General features: G+C 50.3%; 1 pseudogene; it reads right to left on the bottom strand.

The window, feature by feature from the left end:
* Positions 1-1627: 1627 nt before the first annotated feature.
* Positions 1628-11634, bottom strand: LOC119108571 (protein SPT2 homolog; annotated as a pseudogene).
* Positions 11635-20627: the final 8993 nt, after the last annotated feature.

The following is a 20627-nucleotide window of genomic DNA, read 5'->3' as shown; positions in this document are numbered from 1 at the left end:
TGCCGTCCAAATGACTTGTAGGCTGGGTGACAGGTGTGTACAGTTCGTGTCGTCGCGCCACATTCCTGGATGGTTGTTGTTTTAGCATCACCTTACATGGGGAGCGTCGGGTATCTGCTCTATCCAGCTCGTTTTCATTTTAGCAGGTAACCCTATCACAATTGTGTGACTCGCAATGAGATGACAACGAATGCAGATGCTATCGTCACTTTTTTTTGTTACGAGCCGATTGTGGTAACCCAGCGATAAGCTTGGAAGGTACCGACCTTTTCGTACATCACGGGCTGCATGTCGTTCGGGGATTACTGGGATTACTTTACACAATTACTGGGTGCCGGCCCGCATTCTCTGCACCCATGCCCGGCCATATTTCTCCTCGGCTCTGCTTGTGCCTGGCCTCCGCCAGCTCCACGCAACAGCCAGCCGCTATGAACACGCATGAAAGTTCCGTTTCAGAATACATTCATTGCACAATACGCCACAATCACTGCTTTGTATTCGTTTACCATGTAAACTACAGCTGGGCGTGTGTTGGGTACAATCTCAAGCACGCCCAGCACTAACTCATGGAAAAATATGCGGTCCATCAAGGAATCAGGACCATTTATGTAGAAAAATGCGACAGTTCGCGGAGCGGCACACCTCTGAACACAAAAGGTGTAACACCAAAACCACGCGACTCAAAACAGCGGCCGCGGCGCAGACGCAAGGGAGGCCGTCCGTTCCAGAATGGCTCGCCGGCACACCGACCATGAAATGCACTGGGCATGGAGGTTCGACTCTCGAAGGAATTCATTTAGACAGCTGCGCTGCGTTGGAGGGCGTGGCGCGTGCCAGCCGCGGGGCACCGACAGGTCTAGTCGCGCCAGACCACGGTGGGAGGCACACCTCACGTGGCACCAGCCCGCGTCGCAGCAGAGGCATTGCACTGTGCATCTAACATGCTACTGTCACAATCAACAGCATGAAAGAAAGTGCGCCTTTGATCCGCCGTTCATCCAGTAACGTTTGTGGGGCCGGGGCCGTAATGGCATATCGGAAAGAAAACAAGTTCAACAACACACAACATTCTGCGACAATGGCTTACAAGATACACGGAGCGTGATTGTTAGACAGGCTCATTCGTGACGGACTTAAACGCGCACAGACCGTTTGGCCCACTCCGGTACGCGGCATAACATAACAGCCAACACAACGCATGTCAGTGCCGTGTCAGTAGCCACAGCGGAAAACAGAAGGCCTGTAGTGCTGCACATCGCGGGACCGCGAGTCCCAAACCACGCAGCTAAGCTATCGCGTGCGGCATGTCTCAAGCGTGGACAGCGCCTTCACCTCCTATCACTGCGCATGTGGAATCAGCATCTTAAGTCGGCAAAGCGCCGGCCGCACTCTGCAGTAGCGGCGCCCTCCCAATATGTAAGGCGTAACGAGCACACGTTGAGATGCACTGCAATCAGCAAATACACTACACTGTTATTTCGCGCCGGGCCCCCACCAATCCACGCAGCTCACAAAATACATCAATTTAGGGGGAGATATATCAAGCGACTCCTTCCACTCCACTCCCCCCTTCCACTCCCCGTCCCTCCTTCGCATTCCTAACCCGTGCAGGCTGCGCACGCCGCTCTAAACACACCACCCCGCAGAATGTTGACATTTGATGTTCCCTATTTGGGTCATGACATGACGCTGCCACAACCACGAAGCACACAACCACTCCAGGTCGCTTCCCACACAATACACCAACACGTCCAGCATCGCACACAAGGTCCCAGCCTGTCGTGCCAAGCCACACCAATCCACAGCACACGCCCGCTCTGACCTCCCCGTGCCAAAACCACCACACGCATACCCCTCTTTCTGCGCGACGTCCGTCAGCGCGTCCCACGGCACGTACACCGTGTATAGCAGTACGCACGCCACACGAAGAGTCGCGCCCGCTGTCCGGCCGCGCACCCCGCTCCGTGCGTTGTCAGCCGGCGCTGCTAGCGGCCCATGCCGCGCTTCTTCATGGCCATCTTGCGCCGCTTGTGCTCCAGCTCTTTGCGATACTCGCGGTCGTCCTCCTCCTGGGCCAGCCGAGCCGAGAGGGCCTCCTCGTTCATCATGGTGCCGAAGTCGGCCTCCATGTCAGAGACGTCCTCGTCCACGTCACGGTACCTGGGACGCGGCCGGCACGGCATCAGCAGCGGCCGAGAGTCTGGACAGTTCTCGGAAAGGGACGGCGCCGACCAGAGGCACCCTCGATGACCGGGCACCGGTCAGAGCTGGCCGGCGTGTTCCGGTACCACAGGGGAGGGGGGGGGACGGAGCGGATCACAGGCGGTCTGCGTCACCGGTCCCGCTACTCAGAGAAAGAATGTCTGGTCAAAAAAGAAACAAAATAATAACGTCAGAAACACGTCGTGTTACTGATCGCTCAACAGCTTAAACGTTGCATCGCGGCGCACGGTGCGTAGCCTGCAGGACCAAAACCAGAAACATAAAGGAAGCCTCCAATGAGCGCGACCATGACATGACAGCCGGGTGTGTCCAAAATGCTCGCTGTCTCGCAGTCAGGAAAGACCATCTCACTTGTTCTTGTCGTAGCCGAAGATCTGCTTGATGGCCGACGAGTAGTCGTTCTCCTCCTCCAACGGGCCGTCATCGATGAAGTCGTCCATCTCAGAGTCATACTCTGAGTCATCCGACTCAATGCGATCTACAAACACAAGACCCCATCATGAGTCACTGGTCGACAAGGCTGAACGGTAGACGGTCGTAAATAGCGGTATTTTCCTTGCCAGGGACAAACATAACCCTTCGGCGCTCGCCATCCCCAACGATTCGGCCAGGTAAAAATCGCCTACTTTTGGCAAGGAGTCACTAAATGAAAAACGGCATATGCGGTGAGCCAGTCAGCTTATTGCATGCTGCATAATTAAACACATAACCAGATTTGCCCCCCCCCCTTCCCCCTCCCACACGCATGTGAATCCGCGTTGATAACGGTATGAGACCTCAGTACGCTAGCACAAGCCGCCGTACGGAAATACCTTGTAAATACGAAACTTGTAACCAGTGGGTTTCGTTTCGCGCGTCAAAATTTGTCATGATGGATGGCAAGTTGACACAAATAGCACGTGCATGGACTGCGATGCCATGAACCACGATTGGAAAACAGAAATGTTGATCTTAAAAACAAAAATGGGGTGGTAATTTTAAGATTTACACCAGTTCCTTCGACACGATGTCTGTACCTTAAACGCTCAAGTTTAAAAAGGGGAGGGAGAGAGGCTCAAGGCCCAACCACTTGCAACACAGCGACGATTACGCGGAGCGGGAAGGCTGATAATCAAACAACTGGTTGGTATCTAGTACTGAGCAAATTCATACGAATATAGTGTCTTCGATGAAATATTAATGCCTTTAAAGCACGATTCCCATTGCGTATTCGTTTCCATCAGTCGACAATCATCGCAAACCGTTGCCGAACGCGTCGCCTACCAACTACCGACGGCGAAAAGGAAATGTCACACACATGGTTACAGCGATTCCGAATTTTGACTAACCGCCATCGCCAACTAGATAGGGAAAGACTGCCAAACGGCGTCAGCGGACCCGTACGCGGACGGTGTAAGAACAGTTTTACATCCAAAAGTACCATTCCGCAAATACCCCAATGCCCATGGAGATGCGCTGGTGCTCCCTCCCACAACGCTTACCATTCCTATACCTCCCACAGCCGTCCAAATGTCACCGTTTCCCATGACACTTACTTGGCTTGGGTGGGGGACCTCTTCCGCCCGCAAACTTCCGCTTCATGTCGGCTGGAGGGAATTGTTTCGGTCGCATGTCCGCAGGCGGGAACTGCTTGCGCTTCATGTCCGCAGGCGGGAACTGCTTGCGCTTCATGTCCGCTGGCGGGAACTGCTTCCGCCTCACGTCTTCTGAGGGTATTGTTTTCCGATTCGCGTCAGCTGGCGGGACCTGCTTCCGCTTTACCTCCGACTGAGGCGGCGCCTTCCGCTTGGCGCCCGACGGCGGCGACGGTCTCCGCTTGGCGATCGGCGGAGGAGACGGTTTCCGCCTGGCGTTCGGTGGGGGAGATGGTCCCCGCTTGGCGCTCGGCGGAGGAGACGGTCTCCGCTTGGCGTTCGGTGGCGGAGACGGTCTCCGCTTGGCATTCGGTGGCGGAGACGGTCTCCGCTTGGCATCCGGCGGCGGCGACGGTTTCCGCTTGGCGTTCGGTGGCGGAGACGGTCTCCGCTTGGTGTTCGGTGGCGGAGACGGTCTCCGCTTGGCGTTCGGTGGCGGCGGGGATGGTCTCCTGCGCACGTCGGTGGGCGGCCCCGGCTTGCGCCCGGCGTCGGGCGTAGGCCGGGCGCCGGACGGGCCCGGCCGCGGCTCCGGCGACGCCGCCCGGCCCCTGCTGGCGCTTGGCTCCTCGCGGCGGCGAGCCGACTCGACGCCCCGCCCTCTGCCGCCCTTGTTGCTGGCCGGGAGCACGTCATTGTAGTCCTTGTGTTTGGCCGGCGGCAGCTTGCCCTGTTTGCGCAGCTCGCGCTGCCGACTTTGCTCGATCTCGGCTTTCTCCTTCGCCGTGAGCGGCCGCTCATCGGTGTCGGCAGGGCTCGGCCGCTCCGGCACCATGATCGGCTGGTGCTGCTTCTCGGCCGCCAGCGCCAGGATGGCGTGGAAGTCGAGCCCCGGCGGCGGCGGCAGGCCACCGCGCCGCACGACCGTCGGCTTCTTCTTCTTGGACGGCGGCTGGTCGGCGCCGGGCGAGCCGGGCGGTGGCAAGGAAGAGCGCGTCGACGCCTCGGCCCCCGTCGACTCGGCGTGCTTGCGCCGCCGCCGGTGACCCTTCATGTTGCGCTCCTCCTCCTGGTGGTCCAGTGACTGCTTGACGCGAGCCTGTCGCCGGAAACAGGTGGCACTAATCAGGCAGCGAGCACAGGAGGTGGCACACAGTCCACCTGCGCACACGGTCCGCCACAAACCAGCTGGCACTCACGACGGCGGTTGGCGCCCGCACCCACCCGCTGTATCCGCTCAGGGGGAGCCAGTTTGTCCTTTACATGATACATGAAGTGGTCCATCTGTTGAGACTGCTCAGAGCGGCAGGCCAGCCAGCACGACCCGCCTCACCTTGGTAGCAGCCAGGTCCAGACTGCGCCCGCTCGACTTGGCCTTGCCCCTCTTCAAATAGTTTTTGTCAGGGATTTTCTCGTACTGGCGCAACAGCTTGCTGTACATATCCGAGGCCGTCTTCGACTCGTAGCCGTAGTCGTCCTCGTCCGGCTGATAAGCACCTGCGACGCGAGAAACAAACACACCACCGTTACACGCCGCCGAGCGAACCCGCTTCTCTATATAGCAACAGACGCTTCGGTTCACAAACACTGTTGATCGGTGTTTTTGATCGCCATGTCTAGAAGCCAATGCCCCCCACTTCATCAGACATGAGATCGATCCTTCCACCATTTTCCATGTCGACTTTCGGGGCGTGCCTCCAACTTCAGAAAATCTCTGAAACTGCACGTAGCACCTGCGTGCCTCCAACTCCAGCAAATCTCCGAAACTGCACAAAGCATCCGCGTGCCTCCAACTCCAGCAAATCTCTGAAACTGCACAAAGCATCTGCGCGCCTCCAACTTCAGAAAGTCTCGGAAACTGCGCGGAGCACCTGCGTGCCTCCAACTCCAGCAAATCTCTGAAACTGCACAAAGCATCCGCGTGCCTCCAACTCCAGCAAATCTCTGAAACTGCACAAAGCATCCACGTGCCTCCAACTCCAGCAAATCTCTGAAACTGCACAAAGCATCCACGTGCCTCCAACTCCAGCAAATCTCTGAAACTGCACAAAGCATCCACGTGCCTCCAACTCCAGCAAATCTCCGAAACTGCACAAATCATCCGCGTGCCTCCAACTCCAGCAAATCTCTGAAACTGCACAAAGCATCTGCGCGCCTCCAACTTCAGAAAATCTCTGAAACTGCACGGAGCACCTGCGTGCCTCCAACTTCAGCAAATCTCCGAAACTGCACAAAGCATCCGCGTGCAATTCGGGCCACCTCACCCCGATCAAGAAGAGCAACCGAACACATGATAAGGGACGGCTGTGCATACCAATTCCGCTCCCACCCACCCCACCCACTCCTTATACCCTCAGCCTTATATCCTAAGCCTCATAAATGTAAATGGCCGCCACTATGTCTGGCGGCGGCCCCACTACACTCGCCCTGAAATCCGGTCCGCCACCCACCGTCCATGATGGCGGCTGTGTTGTACCTGTCTTAAGTTCCGTCCGTCACCTACCGTCCATGCTGGCGGCTGTGTTGTACCTGTCTTATGGTTCCGTCCGTCACCTACCGTCCATGCTGGCGGCTGTGTTGTACCTGTCTTATGGTTCCGTCCGTCACCTACCGTCGATGGTGGCGGCCGTGTTGTACTTGTCCTTGGCGTCCTCCAGCACCGAGCGATTAGCCGCCTTGTTTCGGTTCAGCATAGCACTGACGCGCCGCTTCGAGCCCTTCTGCTGGTCCCTCAGATTCAGCAGCGTCTGGAGAGAGCGTGTCGGTGAGCGGCCGCTACGTATCCAGGATTGTGAACATCTACAGCACCTACAGACACTGCTCCATACCAATATAGGTCATATAATGCAGTAACTGGGATCAGAGCTGGAATAACTGTTTGGAATTAACTGTCGACAACACGGCCACCGCCATCATGCTCGCCGGGTGTGTTAGAATGTAAACACTGAAGGCGGTGTACCACCTTTGGGGCATATTTCAAAGACCTTCTCTAATGAAACCTCAGGACCATTTACCACTGATAATAGCGCAGCATTGTCAAGACATATTAAGGATTTCAATTTCAATTAATTCGAATCCAAATCACACTGCCAACACTTTGCTATAGTCTTGTTGCCGCGCGCACTTCCGTTGATGCGAATAAAAGAACACTTGCGATTGGTCCAGCGGGCAAGAGCCGGTCACCGAGGAGCGTGCTGAATGAAGTTTGAGCCCGTGCGTTACTTAGATCATGTGATACTCCCATTATCAAAGCCAAAGTGCTCCTCGAAAAGAGCTACTGTGGTAAACGCCATAGAAGAGAAATCAGGGCCATAGTATAAGGTTTCATTGAATTCGCGGGATAATAGCTTCATGTTCGCAGATTTTTTGTCTTAACAGTCTTTCAAACTTTCGCAGCATTTATTACGCAACCATGTTGACACCTAAGTGTGTTGCAAACATTACAGAACACACATGCTAGAAAAACAGGACAAACTAAATGCATTACTTTCATAGCGGTTAGCAGGGAGTCAAATGATATTTCTCCCATGGGAGCAGCTACTTCAAATACAAATTCTGAGCTATTCAGAAGGATTTCAGGAAAACTGGCATTACCAATCAAATCGTACCAGTCTGATCTAACAATGACTGAACAGTAGAAAGAGCCGGGCTTCTCCATTCAGCACAGAGGCACATACGAACAAACTACACGAGTACGGCAGTTCGGACCATTATTTCACCCATGTTATCCATATCTCGTCTCAGTCCATCCGTAAAACTATACGATGTCCTATTCTGTGTTTTCTAGTGGTCCTTACCTCCTTCTTATCTTTTGCCTCTTGCTGTTTTTTTCTTCTCCTCTGCATCTCTTTGGGCCAGAAATCTCTGAATATTTCCGGTCTTGACCCGTGATCTTTCCAACTTTTTGGCCTTCGACAGCTCGGTTGAGAAGCGTTTTTCCTTAGCCTGTTAGAAGCAAAGGGTGCTTTCAATGCTTAACACATACAGAATAACAGATGCTGAGGAAACTCCGTACGCCATCAATGTGCTATGGCTAGCAATGCAATTCCATTTTTCCCTCTAAAAATACTGTGACCAACGCATGCACAAGTGTGAATAAATGGAAGTGTTACTGAATGCATACCTTCCTGCATATTCCAGCCCACATAGAAAGGGTCCGACGCAAGGCCCCTCACTTTATGATTAACCCCACGGATAAACAATGCCTACGGAAGGAACGCAAGAGGTGCAACAGTGACGTGATCAGAATTTTCGGTAAAAAATGAGGACGACCACCCGTACATGGACAAAATGCACCAGACTCCACAGAGCATAATGTCAAAATGCATTCGAGATTGATATCGTGGATACGAAAAGCAGCACTGCATTTTTTATGCATGCAGCATACATACCAAGATCTTGGAATGGTCTTCATTTTGCTTGGCTAGATCTAACAAATACCCGAAGTCCATCTTGAATAAGTTCTGAAATACAAAAAGTGCATGTCAAATTCGTTGTCAAAACCCACAGGTCATTTTACGTACGAGATGGTGAGATATAACAAAGTCTGGCTAATTGCAAGCGTGGCGTATGATGACTAAACGACGTTTGAAGGAGGTCGGCGCACGGTCATACATAAAATACCTGTAGTCAAGTTTAGATCTAATCAATGAACAGTACAACAATAAAGGCGTTTGACGATCTGCTCCATGAGATGTTCCGTGTCACGCATTCTAACATGTTCGGTGTCCTTAAACACTTGTCACGTATAATGCTGACATGTTCCTTGTAGGTCAAAGGCTCATCAGAATGTAACCTCCAAAAACTGTGCCACAAGAGTATGGCAGTCAACAAGACTTAAGCGCCATGTCGGGACACCGACGCCGGCAAAACAGAAGGCAAAAGTGGATGGAACCTGCATTCGAGGTCAAAACTGTAACTGTTGAGCATGCTCCACATTTCTACGCGAGTCACCGCCAACTGCAACTAGCGAGACATGCACGCTGTCATGGCGGAGCTGCACCAGATGTCGAGATCACCAACGTAAAGCGAGCGACCAATCGACTGAGAAAAACTGTCCCGACATTACTTATCATGACAGCAAACAACGCAACACTTAAAACACTGCCCTGGCGCACACCGTTCTCTTCAGTGTATCTGTTCCGAGCGCACGAAACCAGTGTTGACTCAAGAAAAAAGGACAGCAAGAAAGTTCGCAAGAAAGGTGCCCATAGTGCCAAGGTGCCACGCTGTGCGGATATTTAATGGCACATATAAGTTCAAACACTGAAAGGCTTGTTACATGAGAGCTCCTCAGCTGTATGAAACTTTGTCTGAGCTGCTTCACAAAGAGCACGTGGGATATGAACTCGGCAGCGGTATTTGTTCTCCCACAATGCTCCGCAAACGCACGAGCCATTTCATTCACCACATCAGATGGGTGCAGTATGTTTGGGCCATTCTGGCATGATTGGCTTCCCTTCTGACAGGCTTAAACCTGTACAGCTACTGACCATACTGTGATGCAGTTTTCAGCAGCACAGCACAAGTGTTTGCAATGTAACTGCAATATGTCCAATTTCACAGCACTCAAATAACTGGAAACATTGACTCACACCACCTCGTTTCAGCAAAATTGTGATGTCAAACCTATTTTGCTTCCTCATTCAATTAAGACTGGAACTTCCATGTTGGAGATCAGAGAGAGGCCAAGGTCTTGGCAAGCAGAGCTAAGGAATGACATCATCTGGATGACCAGAGAAGACAGAGAAGTGAAACCGATTCTACAATGTAGAAAAACATGCCAGCTGTAATAGAATCATGATCTTGATGCTGCTTGACCCATGGGTGCACCTGTGTCTGTCCAGGAAGCCGTCACTATAAGCCCTTCTAAAACCTGTCCCAAATGCAACATAGCTGTGGCCCAAGCTTAGACAGCCAGGTCATGAAAACTACATAGGTGCATGCCCCCAGTATTGTGACTGGTATCCACCAAAATCATCATATTTTTTCCAATATGTCAGTTTCTTTGATCACAGTCACCAAACTATGACTTAGTGCAATTCACCCATTCCACCTATCAAGACCACCCAGGCATGGGCACATTCAGCACCAGGTAGCATTCCCATAACACCATTTGTGAAAGTGTGCACAAATGCTTCACCAGCCATAGCACTTCAAGAAAACGACATATATTGCCCAGAAGACCACACAGATGAGCAGAGCAGGTTGTGGCTTTGCCTCCCTGGTCTGAACACGTGGACAATATTTTTACAATATCATGACTACTACTTGTCAGTTAACAAAATATCCGCTCAATGAGAAGTACCACCAACTGGTACTGAATTTCTGTATAAAACTGGGGGGTTTCAAGATCTTCAAAGCATACAACACAAGCCTATAAATAATTGCTGCCCCAGAGATATATCACAGTGCAAGTGGATAGGGTTTACCAAAGGAGCAGTGGGCCATCCTCCTGACAGCACAATACAAATATAATGTATTGAAGTCACCTCTGATGATGATGATGATGATGATTGGGCATTTTAGGGCACAGCAACTTCTAGGGTCATTTTTGCACCAATAAGTCACCTCTAGACCTATGGTCTGAGATGTACTGGACTCAATATTTAGCAACAATGAACTGGAGCTCAGAGCAGGTGCATTGTTTGGCCAGACCAAGCAAGCCTGATAAGCTTGCAACTGACCACAACCAGGCCCACAGCAACAAAGGCAGTGCTATGACATTGTACAAACTCTCCAGGTCCATCAGGCAAATGTGATGCAAGTTGTCTATTGCACTGAAGTGGCAAGACTTGGGTGGTGGTTTATGATGCATGCAATACATCCTGCTTCAAAAGTACTTTGAAATGAAAGCTCCCTCTGATAAAAAAGGGGTATGCTACATAGCCTGCATGATATAGGCATGCATCCTAAGGATCCCAAAGCATTCCAAACTATCATCTTCTTCATCAAAGAATATATTAAACTGCTGAAAATTCTGTCACGATTACATGACAGATTACAATTAACCCTTCACAAGATATTCATAGGACTTTGAGTCAGGTTTTTGGCAAACATTGTATGTCCATCAGAATCCTCTTTAAAAGATGGTTTCATCCATTTCCACTAGTAGGGCCAGTCTGAAAAAAATCTGACAACTGCATCAGACCACCCAAATGACATAATACCCTCAGTGCACTGAAACTGGGACACAGATATCCTGAGTTCAGATAGGGCTCTTGTGCTGAATTTGCATGATCTGCTTAATTTTGTTGCAGCATTTGAATTTACCATGGCACTATTCAAATTCCTTGAAAGGTTGGTCTGGCCCTGCATGCATTTTTTCAGACATGAGGTACATGGCAGGCTGGTACCTAGTGTGAGAAAATGGGTGACAATTGATGACCCATGTAATGCAGTTACAGGCTCATTGTGATTTAGGAAGAGGAACAAATATTCCTGATACTTGTTGTCTCTTCCAACTCAGGTCTTGATGACTTTCTTGTTCTTAATGTATGCCATTCACATTGACACCAATCACTATGGATATATTGTTACATCTCCATCTATCACAGCTTACACAATTTTGCCCATCACCAAATGCACAATAACAAATAGGTAGGTGAGTACCCACAAGCAGACAGCTGAGCACAGACAATGCTCACTTACTGCTTCCTTGGAGTTTAGAACATGTATAACGTCAACAGATTGTAAAACTAGTTACGCCTAGGTACGTGTCATACCTTAGAACGAAGATATTCGTTAACTATCTCTGCTTAAGATATCCGCCATCACCCAGCAAATGTATTCCGACAAAAGTCCTGCCGGTTTATCTCAAGAAGCCTCCCGAGCCGTGAAGACTCGGAGCAACCCGTCCTCCCACGTCCTCCTACTACAACAATCAGGTCTGTCGCCCGCTGGCCCCCGCCTCTTCTCCGCCGCTTATGTCACATACCAGCCATGAACTATGGCTACCAAAATCAACTAAATATATAACCAAAAGTAGCAACTAGCATCAAATTAGATTGATATCAATCAAAATGAACATTTCACTACCAACTTGCTTATTAGTAACAATATGGACGTTTTTACCCTTACTTAAACGAAGTTTTTAATCGCAACGCGTACTTAAGTCACTAAATGCATTAACTCGCGCTCAGGTGGGTGGCGGCGGGGGAGGAGTCAATTTGGCTCCCGAAGGTATTTCCAGAATAGTTTCCGAACGGCGCAGCGCAGCCGAGCCAAATTTTGCATAGCTTTAGATAGCAGAATAGCGGATCGTTTGATATCAAAAACTTAGATCTACCTTGTAAGGTCGATAATCTGCGGCAGGTCAACGGCAGGCCATGTATTCAGCGAAGAACAATTTCGAGGGAATCGTTCGATCTGATGCAGCAACGGAGTGTGAGACGAAGCCATACATCTCTGAGATAGTTGATCAAACACAGCAAATGAAAGAACAGATGTCCTCGACCAAGGGTCAGGTGCGAAAGTCAGATCAAGTTAAGAAACTAGGTGTTTTATTTCTCTCTAGCTTGATATATGGAGTAGTTTCTGATGCTCATTTCGGATTTATTGATAACAGGACCTCATCACACTTTCTTTCATGGACTTTTTAAGGTCAGAATAGGTAACTGATCTAAGATAGCCCGGTCAGAGCCTTGTTTTGAGAAACATTCTGCTTACAGAAATCATTGGCGCTTATTCAAGCGTCAAAGTCAAAACGGTCTGGTATGATTCTGGTCACCCTGACCTTTGAAAGGTCGAACAATGCCACTGACTCTACATGAGTATCAGCAACCTTTTGCTTGGAACAGGTATCTGGGTTCTGCAGCACTTTGGATACCAGCCTGGAGTTTAACCTTGAGTGACTTTATTTGACCCAAAGGTCACGACCTAGGAATCTCGAATTTTGACACAAGTAAGCTCACAGACTAACAAACCCTGTGAATTTGGTGTTTCTAGCCTTGGCAGTTTATGAAATCTTAGGGGAGTCACATTGACCCCACCAGAGCGGATGGTGTCAACCGGCCACCCGGGCGCGTGTTAAGGGGATGTCCAGGAAGAAAATTAGCCACCAGATTGGCTGCATCCACACAAATTAGGTGAGACTAGTCACCAAAACACAGCATGCAATGGGGAATTTGTACCAGAGAACGGGATGTTCAGGCTGTCGGCAAAAGCAATCTTGTTCTACACCAAACCGACATCAGCTTACGAGTGTTTTGGGACGCAGACATTCACATTGGAGTTGCGTTCTGAGAGCGAGCCGCTGACTTGTATCGAGTTGCCTCATGGGTGTTGAAACAGATGGGGGGGGGGGGGGGGGGCAGCAGTGGTAACTGGCTCCCCCCACTTTTAGATTAGTTTGTGTTTAGCTTACTTTTGCACTACATTTAAACATGCATACCGATTTACCTAGTTCACCAGTCATCTTCATCAAGATGCATCATCTTCTTCATTCGCTTATTGGCCATCGCTTAGTACGCGCCTGGTGACCGGTTGGATACCATTCGCTCCGGTGGGGGGTCAATTTGAACCCCTGAGATCTCAAGAATTTAGAGAGCTAGAGACAGCATATTCACAAGGTTGTTGGCCTGTACGTGAACTCACCTAGGTTTTTTGAAGGGATTAGCTATGCTAATGCACATTTGGGACCCTATTTCATCTACAATGTACGTTCAAGGAGTCCTCAGTACCTCCGAAGAACACATACAAATATGGAGCTGGGGTCTATGTCACAGCTATTGGACCACCTGCATCGATAAGGGATGTTGTTGCGTCAATGAAGGTTCCTGTGCTAATCTGGGGCCAACTGCGTGGATCAGAACGCCTCCCGTGTCAGGGAGGAGAACAACGTGATCTGATATATCCTTCTAAGGGCCTGCGCGTCGACCAGGAGATCCCGCCCCGCGTCACCAGAATGACAGCCAGGAGACACTTCGCGATGGGACGGAACGGTTCTTCAGCGCTTGACCGAAAACGGTCATGCGTCGCTGGTACTGTCCTCAAGGGGCCCCCCTTGCCCGGAATGAAACAAGGGGTCTCATTGTTGTTGAATAGAGTGGGGTCTCATTGTTGTTGAAAAGAGAGGGTCAAAATGAGTTTAAACAACGAACAAGGCCATCTCATGTTTGCCTGGGCACATCCACGGCTGGAATCTGGAGTCATTATACTTGTGCCAGCCTCCCAAATGAGTGTTTACAGTGCACCGTGTAGTGGTCGGAGTGCTCCACGCCAAAATGTTGTGTTACGCCGTACAGCCTATAAATCCAGGCTCTCAGTACGGCAGAGTATGGCGACAGCTCCAGACCACTGGCAGAGAAGTCCACAGGCGTGGTGAGGTGGTGCCCGATCCGATCCAGCTGCAGCAAGAACCGTTTCAGGTGTGCTACAGGGATGGATGGGAACTTCTGAATCTTCCAGTTTTTGGAGTACTGTGGATACTTCTGGCACAAGTGGAGCACGTGGGCTTTTCTTCTACGTCAAGCACCTCTTCCGTGGTAAAAAGGTCAAAACAGTCACGCAAGCGCACCTGACTCGGCGCTCGCACCTGGCATATGTGGTAATGAAGTAGCTGATGCCGCAGCAAGGCGTGCCATACCCGCAACTTGCATCCCTACTGTGACAGTCACAGCTAACGACCTATATGCAGTGGTATCTGCATTCATGCTGAAGCAGTGGCAAACGAACTGGGTTGCGCGTGCTGCCAGTCAACTGAAAGAGATAAAGCCCCGGTTGGGGCCATGGGCGTCCAGTTGTCGTAAGGTGAGGCGGGATGAAGTGACGCTATGCCGCCTGAGAATAGGACACACATACGCAACTCACCGATACCTGTTATGTGGGGAAGACCAACCGCGATGTCCTCGCTGTGGGTGTCATTACACCGTACGTCATGTCCTGGTATATTGTGCCCCGGGCACAATCTATCAGGACATGTCGAATCGCCAGGGTGTTTTTGTTGAAAATTGAAGGGTTGAGATGGGATGTATTCTATGAGAATATTCGTCCTCTTTGAGCTCGTTAACCCAGCTCCGACTTGGCCGGAACACGTCTAGACATGCTTAACATCCGATGGGTGAAACCCACACGCTGATTTGAGCAAATATGTTCTCAGGTGCGTCAGCTGTTAAAGTACGCCAAGCGAGGGCAGCGCGCCTGCACCATACGCCAAGACATCCGGACTGCAGACGCTGGCTATTTCAACGACAGAACGCTCGCAGATATCATCAGCCTGGTGGCCACCCCTGTCTACCACCAGTGGTGGATCCGTGTTGTGAATGAGCACGGTGACGCCAACGAGCTGCAGAACCGCGACGCCGCGGTAAAGATGCGCCGCCGCCGCTGCGAGCCGTACCGGGTGCGGTCCGCAGACGGCACACTGCGTAAAAACGCAGCTGTGCGGCTTTATCTGTTCATAAAGTTGTACAGACAGCGTTGCTAGGTGGTGTGGGTGGGTTAGTGGGTTTGCAGTTGATCTTGAAGCCCTCATTATTCAACACTATGAATCAAATACAATTGTCTGGAAACTTGATTGTCAAAAATTCGCCTTTACATATTAGGAAAGCTTATCTTTTGAAACTGTATGAGGATAATGACTGTTGTGCCAAAGGCACGGCACTGGTGCTGGTTAAGGAAGTTGATGCACACTCACTGCGACGGCCCCATTTCGACGAGCAAAGTCAGTGCCTTGCGGAAATCATGTGCTAGAATCCAGGGTTCAAAAAAGTCATGCCGGGGTGGGTGGTCTCTAGATCGACTAAAACATGAGTTTGATTCGGAGTTCTTCGAATGACGAGTTGAAGTTGATGCCCGAATTGTGGAGGTCGTTTCGAAACCTGAATGCGACAGAGTGAGCGCAGAGGCGTCGCTGCTCGAATCAGAACTACGTGCATCAAAAGATCGTGCAATAGACAGGGCAAGGGGGACTTCGGGACGAACTTTGTGACCAATCAAACAAAAAATCCGCTTAGATGCTCTTCGTCACGGGTTAACTGTACACTTTGGTTCTTTAGATGAAAATAGCACACGATCGGCCAGCACCGTTTTGAAAGCTTTGGATGACAGTAACATATCGCACAGAAAATAAAACCGGCTTCGAAAATTTTTTCCTGGCACGCCCTCCTTGTACAGCGTCCTTATAGAGTGACGAATCAAAAATGAAGCAGTCAATATATCCAGTCTCCAGCAAATGGATCATTTCGTAGTATGGCATCTGTCATGAAAGAGGTTGGCCCAACCATCTGTAATGATGGCGCTATACGTGTAGAATTTTCGGCAGATGGGGCAAACGTTGGGAAATTCTGTACCTTTGCCAACTTCACCATTACATTTGTTGATGAAACTGATTCAAATGTTAAAGGACCCCACTTGTTTGGTGTGGTAGAGGAGTCTGAGCGGTATGACAACATCAAAAAAAATTCTGGCTAGTTTCGACGAAGAAATTCGTGGTTCGATACCGAGCCGATTCAGATTCGGGGATCAACCGTCAAAGTCAGAGTGATATTCTGCGCCAGACTGCAAATTTATCCTCATTTCTCTGGGTATAAAGGCTGCAACTTCCTCGTTCGCCGCTTTACACTGTTTATGTAAAAAGGAAGACCTGTTTAAGGGCGGTGGTGCTCCTCGCAGCGACATACGGTGCGGTGAACCGGGCACAAAATGTCAAAATTTGTTGCCGTGTTTTTCACCTGATTGTGTTGTTTTAGACGTGCTGCACATGTATTTTAGAATAAGTTATCTGTTGTTCGATAGACTAGTGGAGCAAGAGGTGCCAGTGATGTGTCCCGCGGTCTGTTCTACTCGGTTCTGCATGACTTGGAACTCAGAGGGTACCTGGTCGACACTGATTAGGGAGCTCTGCAGTTTTCCAGTCTGCAGAGTCGGGACAGAGCTCGCCTTATTCAAGCAATCGTCAATGAAAATTTGTTATCTGTTGTGACGCCGAAAGGCAGCAAAGGCGCTTCGATGCTCCGAAATATGTACGCGAAATTTTTAAAAGTAATGACACTTGTGAAATAAGTGAAAATGCCGACGAAGTCGTTGAAGAATGTCAGACCTTTTTGAAAATCTTCTGTGCACTGCATCAGTCCAGTATGGTGACACCGCACCTGCACATGATGGTCTTTCATGTGCCTGACATGATCCGTCGTCAAGGTGTTCTCGGCGTGTTTAACCAGCAAGCTGTCGAGAAGTTGAACCATCATGTCACAACTTCTTTCTTCTCACGCACCAACTTCCGTCAGGGCTCGAGACACCTGCTACTGAAGGAGGGTAGGCGCCTGCTGCGCTTGTGAATACACATTGACTAGCGATGTGGCTAGTGCATTGACGATGTGCATAGGGCGTGCGTGGAGCTGCTCGCAATACATGCATTCGTTGTGGCGAGTATTTTATTTTTAAGCACTTAACTGATATAAAAAGGACTACATAATACAACTTTGCGATAACAGTGCTGGAATAGGGGTAGTACCTGACAAGGATTTCGCCGCAGGAAGGGAATAGTTCGACTAGGTTTTCAGTTTTTAACATTCAGCATATGGACATCGCATGTAAAGTATGTACCAACACTCATATATAGTCAGCTAGTTGCAACACTGTTGCCTGGCTTTCAGCCTGAATTCCAACGATTATGAGGAGTTGCCCAAACAGTCGCTTGTGAATGCGCTAAATTCAGATCAGTAAGTTTTTTGAATTTGCTTTAAAATTTGGACCATATTGACACCTAATGTCGATTCGCCTGTCCGCTTGCTTTAACTAACAATTGATCATGCTAGTTATCGCTTTTGGTATGGACACAGATACTTTGGGAAAAAGCTTCTTAGACCACAGTAGTGATCCGTCGTTGAACGGGATCGCTGGCTTAAATAATATTCAACAATGGGGATATAGTTTGGTCACAGGAGAAGAGTTAACCGAAATGGTTGGGGTGGCAGGTTGTTCGTTCCTGTCCTTTTAAATATAAATTAAAAGAAATAACATTATCAGACTCACAAAAATCGTGTGGCCGCGGCCACATCCGCCATGCCGCATTCTCCATCCATGTGTTATTTAGCTAGTATGGTTACATTGGCATTCGTACGCCATGCCGCATTTCGCTGAAATTCGCGTGGACACGATAACTGCCAAGATAATATGAAACATGTTAGCCGAAAGCCATTTTCGTGCTAAATCTTAAGCAAGGTGCGCACCTGAATTAGCTTCAGTGGTCTGGGTAGCATAAGTGGATTTGTAACCAATCACTGCCGTTCCCCTAGACCCGATCATTGCATTCTTCGCCGAACGGGAAAATTGACGGCCAATTCGCACAATCACCTCGAATGTCACCTCAAAGTGATTTGTTTTTCTTTATTAAGCATGCTGACCTGCATGCTGTGAGCACTGCGCAATTTTCTAATTATGAAAGGCCTTACGGGCATAGCTCAAATACTTCTTATTTTATCCATACCAGCGCGCTCCGTCATCACGGTAATGGGGGCAGACGCCTGCATGATTAGTTCTTGGACCGGCCGCTAGGGGCATGTCGGTAGCTTTGGCCGTCACGAGGCCATACGCGCCTCGCATCGGAGCGCATGCGCGATTTTTGGCCGGGGTCCGTGCGCCAAACGCTCCATGCTATGTTGGGAGACGACTCGAGTTTAGTAAATGACGGTCACATTTTTAGTTATTTTGAAGACATACAGATATATGCGATATATCGGACGTAGCCTTATCTCCTCGCTTTTTTCACGCATCTGTTAGATAAAAAGTAGGTTATGGGCTCCATATGGCCAACGGAGTCGGTGCAACCCAAAGCCCAAATCATCTTCAGTTCAGCCGTATACACAGCCTTGTAATTTGACAGGCGGTTTGATTTGGGGTGAACGTTATGTACGCAGGCGGCTCCTGTGCGGCCATCGCGTCCGGAGCTGTCAGTATAAATAAAGGTGTGCTGGTCACGCTCTTGTTATGACTCACCAAGAAGTGCCTGCACCTCAGTTTGTGATGAGTTTTGTGTGTGTGAATGTGCGTTTTAACAGGACTACGTTCGGTATACGGTTGCCCAAACGGATGGTAGGCTGAGAGCACCGTTAATAATTAAGTTAAAATGAAAAGAATCTGAGTTGAACAGCGGCTAGCAATGGCTTATTTTTGACCATACATTTGATTGTATATATATATATATATATATATATATATATATATATAATCATTATACCATCATTCTTTGAATTCTACCGAATGGGATACCAGAGCATTGGAGCAAAAATTTTGAAGTCCTTGAGGACTTCGAGGACTTGAGGAGTAGTCCATATCACTGGAGTATTTCATTAGAGCAAGAATTCACCCAATCGGAGATTCATTTAGGGAGGGAGGGAGATCCTCCAGCGAAGCGGCGGTGAAAAATAGATCAAGGGCAGCGACAGCGGGGCGGGTCCCTCCTCAGGGAGGCTCGCAGCCACTGGGTTCGCCTCAGCGGGGTCGGTCGGCGCGGGCTCGATCGGACGCCGCACCAGACGCGGCTGACCTGCTGGGAAGGAGCAGCGTGATGAGGGTGAGCGCTCCGCTGTGGCACGGCGCTGGATCGGCATCTCGGGCTCCTCAGCAGAATGCGGAGGAGGGAGGGGCGCCGGCGCGGGGCTGGTGTTAGAGGGGAAGGGCGGGGCACGCCTCCTGCGGCGTAGGCCACTCCTGAGAGTGGAGATCCAATTGGTCGGGTGTAAGGGCCGCTGCCGCTGCCTGCTGCTGGCGCTCCCTCAACGCTTCGTGCTGCATATGCCAAGCGGGCCAGGCGAGGTGGTCCCAAGCTGCGAGCGGGCTTTTGCATGTCGCGCAGCGCGGGTTTTCCGCGTCACACTCCCGCGCGTGGTGTGGATTGGCGCAGCAGCCCCAGGTGGGATGCGTAACCCGGCAGGTCCGGTAGATGTGGCCGAACCGTTGGCACGCGCGGCAGTGCTGGGGGAGGGACCCAGGCCTTTACCGGAACCATGAGGTATCCACAGCTCACGGGAGTTTCAGCCCTCCAAATCGCAGGCGGACTAGGGGAATGGAGCCCAGGCTGGGACGGCCAGGCGCATGACCTCGCACACCCCTGCTCGATCAGCTCCTCCAGCAGCTCCTCATCCGACAGCTCGGTCAGCTCAGGGCTGTACACGCCCGCCTGGATGGTGTTGAGGCGGTCTACGATCGCAATTGTCACCGCCCGCTGCAGGATCCCGCTCAATTTCAGCAGGGCCTTGGCCTGGTGTTTGGTAAAAAAAACCTCACCAGGAGGGCTCCCGAGCGGAGCGGCTTGTCGGCCTCCACCTGGCCACGGTAGAGCTCTAGTTCACGAAGGATGGTGAAGGGGTTTTCGTGCAGAGATTTTTCCACCCACGTCTTTAACAAGTTCAAAGCTCGGCCCCGCCGGGGGGCGGGGGGGGGAGGGAGGTGGAGGCGGCCGAACAAGCCCCTCTCGCCGGGAGGGATGTCGATGACATTCCTCAACCGTGTTTTACCTTAACTTAACCTTGTGAACTATCTATTACCATGAATTAAGACTACACAACACAATACTGACACACTCCAAGCTTTCGTATGCTCAAATGCCCATCATTTCCCCGCCCGTCAGTCCTCACAGCAGCTGGCAAGTGCGAGCACTTCCTGGTGACGGGAAGAGGTGGATTAAATGATCCTCTTATATACAGCAGTATCATCAGCATCCATAGAATAGGTTGTCCAGGATCCTGTTTCCATTTTCGAATATTCTGGCAGGATGCTAAAATCTATCCTGGTAGCACAATTTTTTATAGAAATTGAACTGTTTTGATGAAAATATAGTACCAGCCGAAGCAATGCATGGTGGTGCTTAGTTCTCGTGGAATTAGCGTG

Source organism: Pollicipes pollicipes, unplaced genomic scaffold (genome assembly GCF_011947565.3).
Source record: "Pollicipes pollicipes isolate AB1234 unplaced genomic scaffold, Ppol_2.1 Scaffold_6686;HRSCAF=7923_pilon_pilon_pilon, whole genome shotgun sequence".
In the NCBI taxonomy this organism is placed as follows: domain Eukaryota; kingdom Metazoa; phylum Arthropoda; class Thecostraca; order Pollicipedomorpha; family Pollicipedidae; genus Pollicipes; species Pollicipes pollicipes.
Note: the sequence above shows the minus strand (reverse complement) of the source record. Positions and strands in the feature narration are given on the sequence as shown.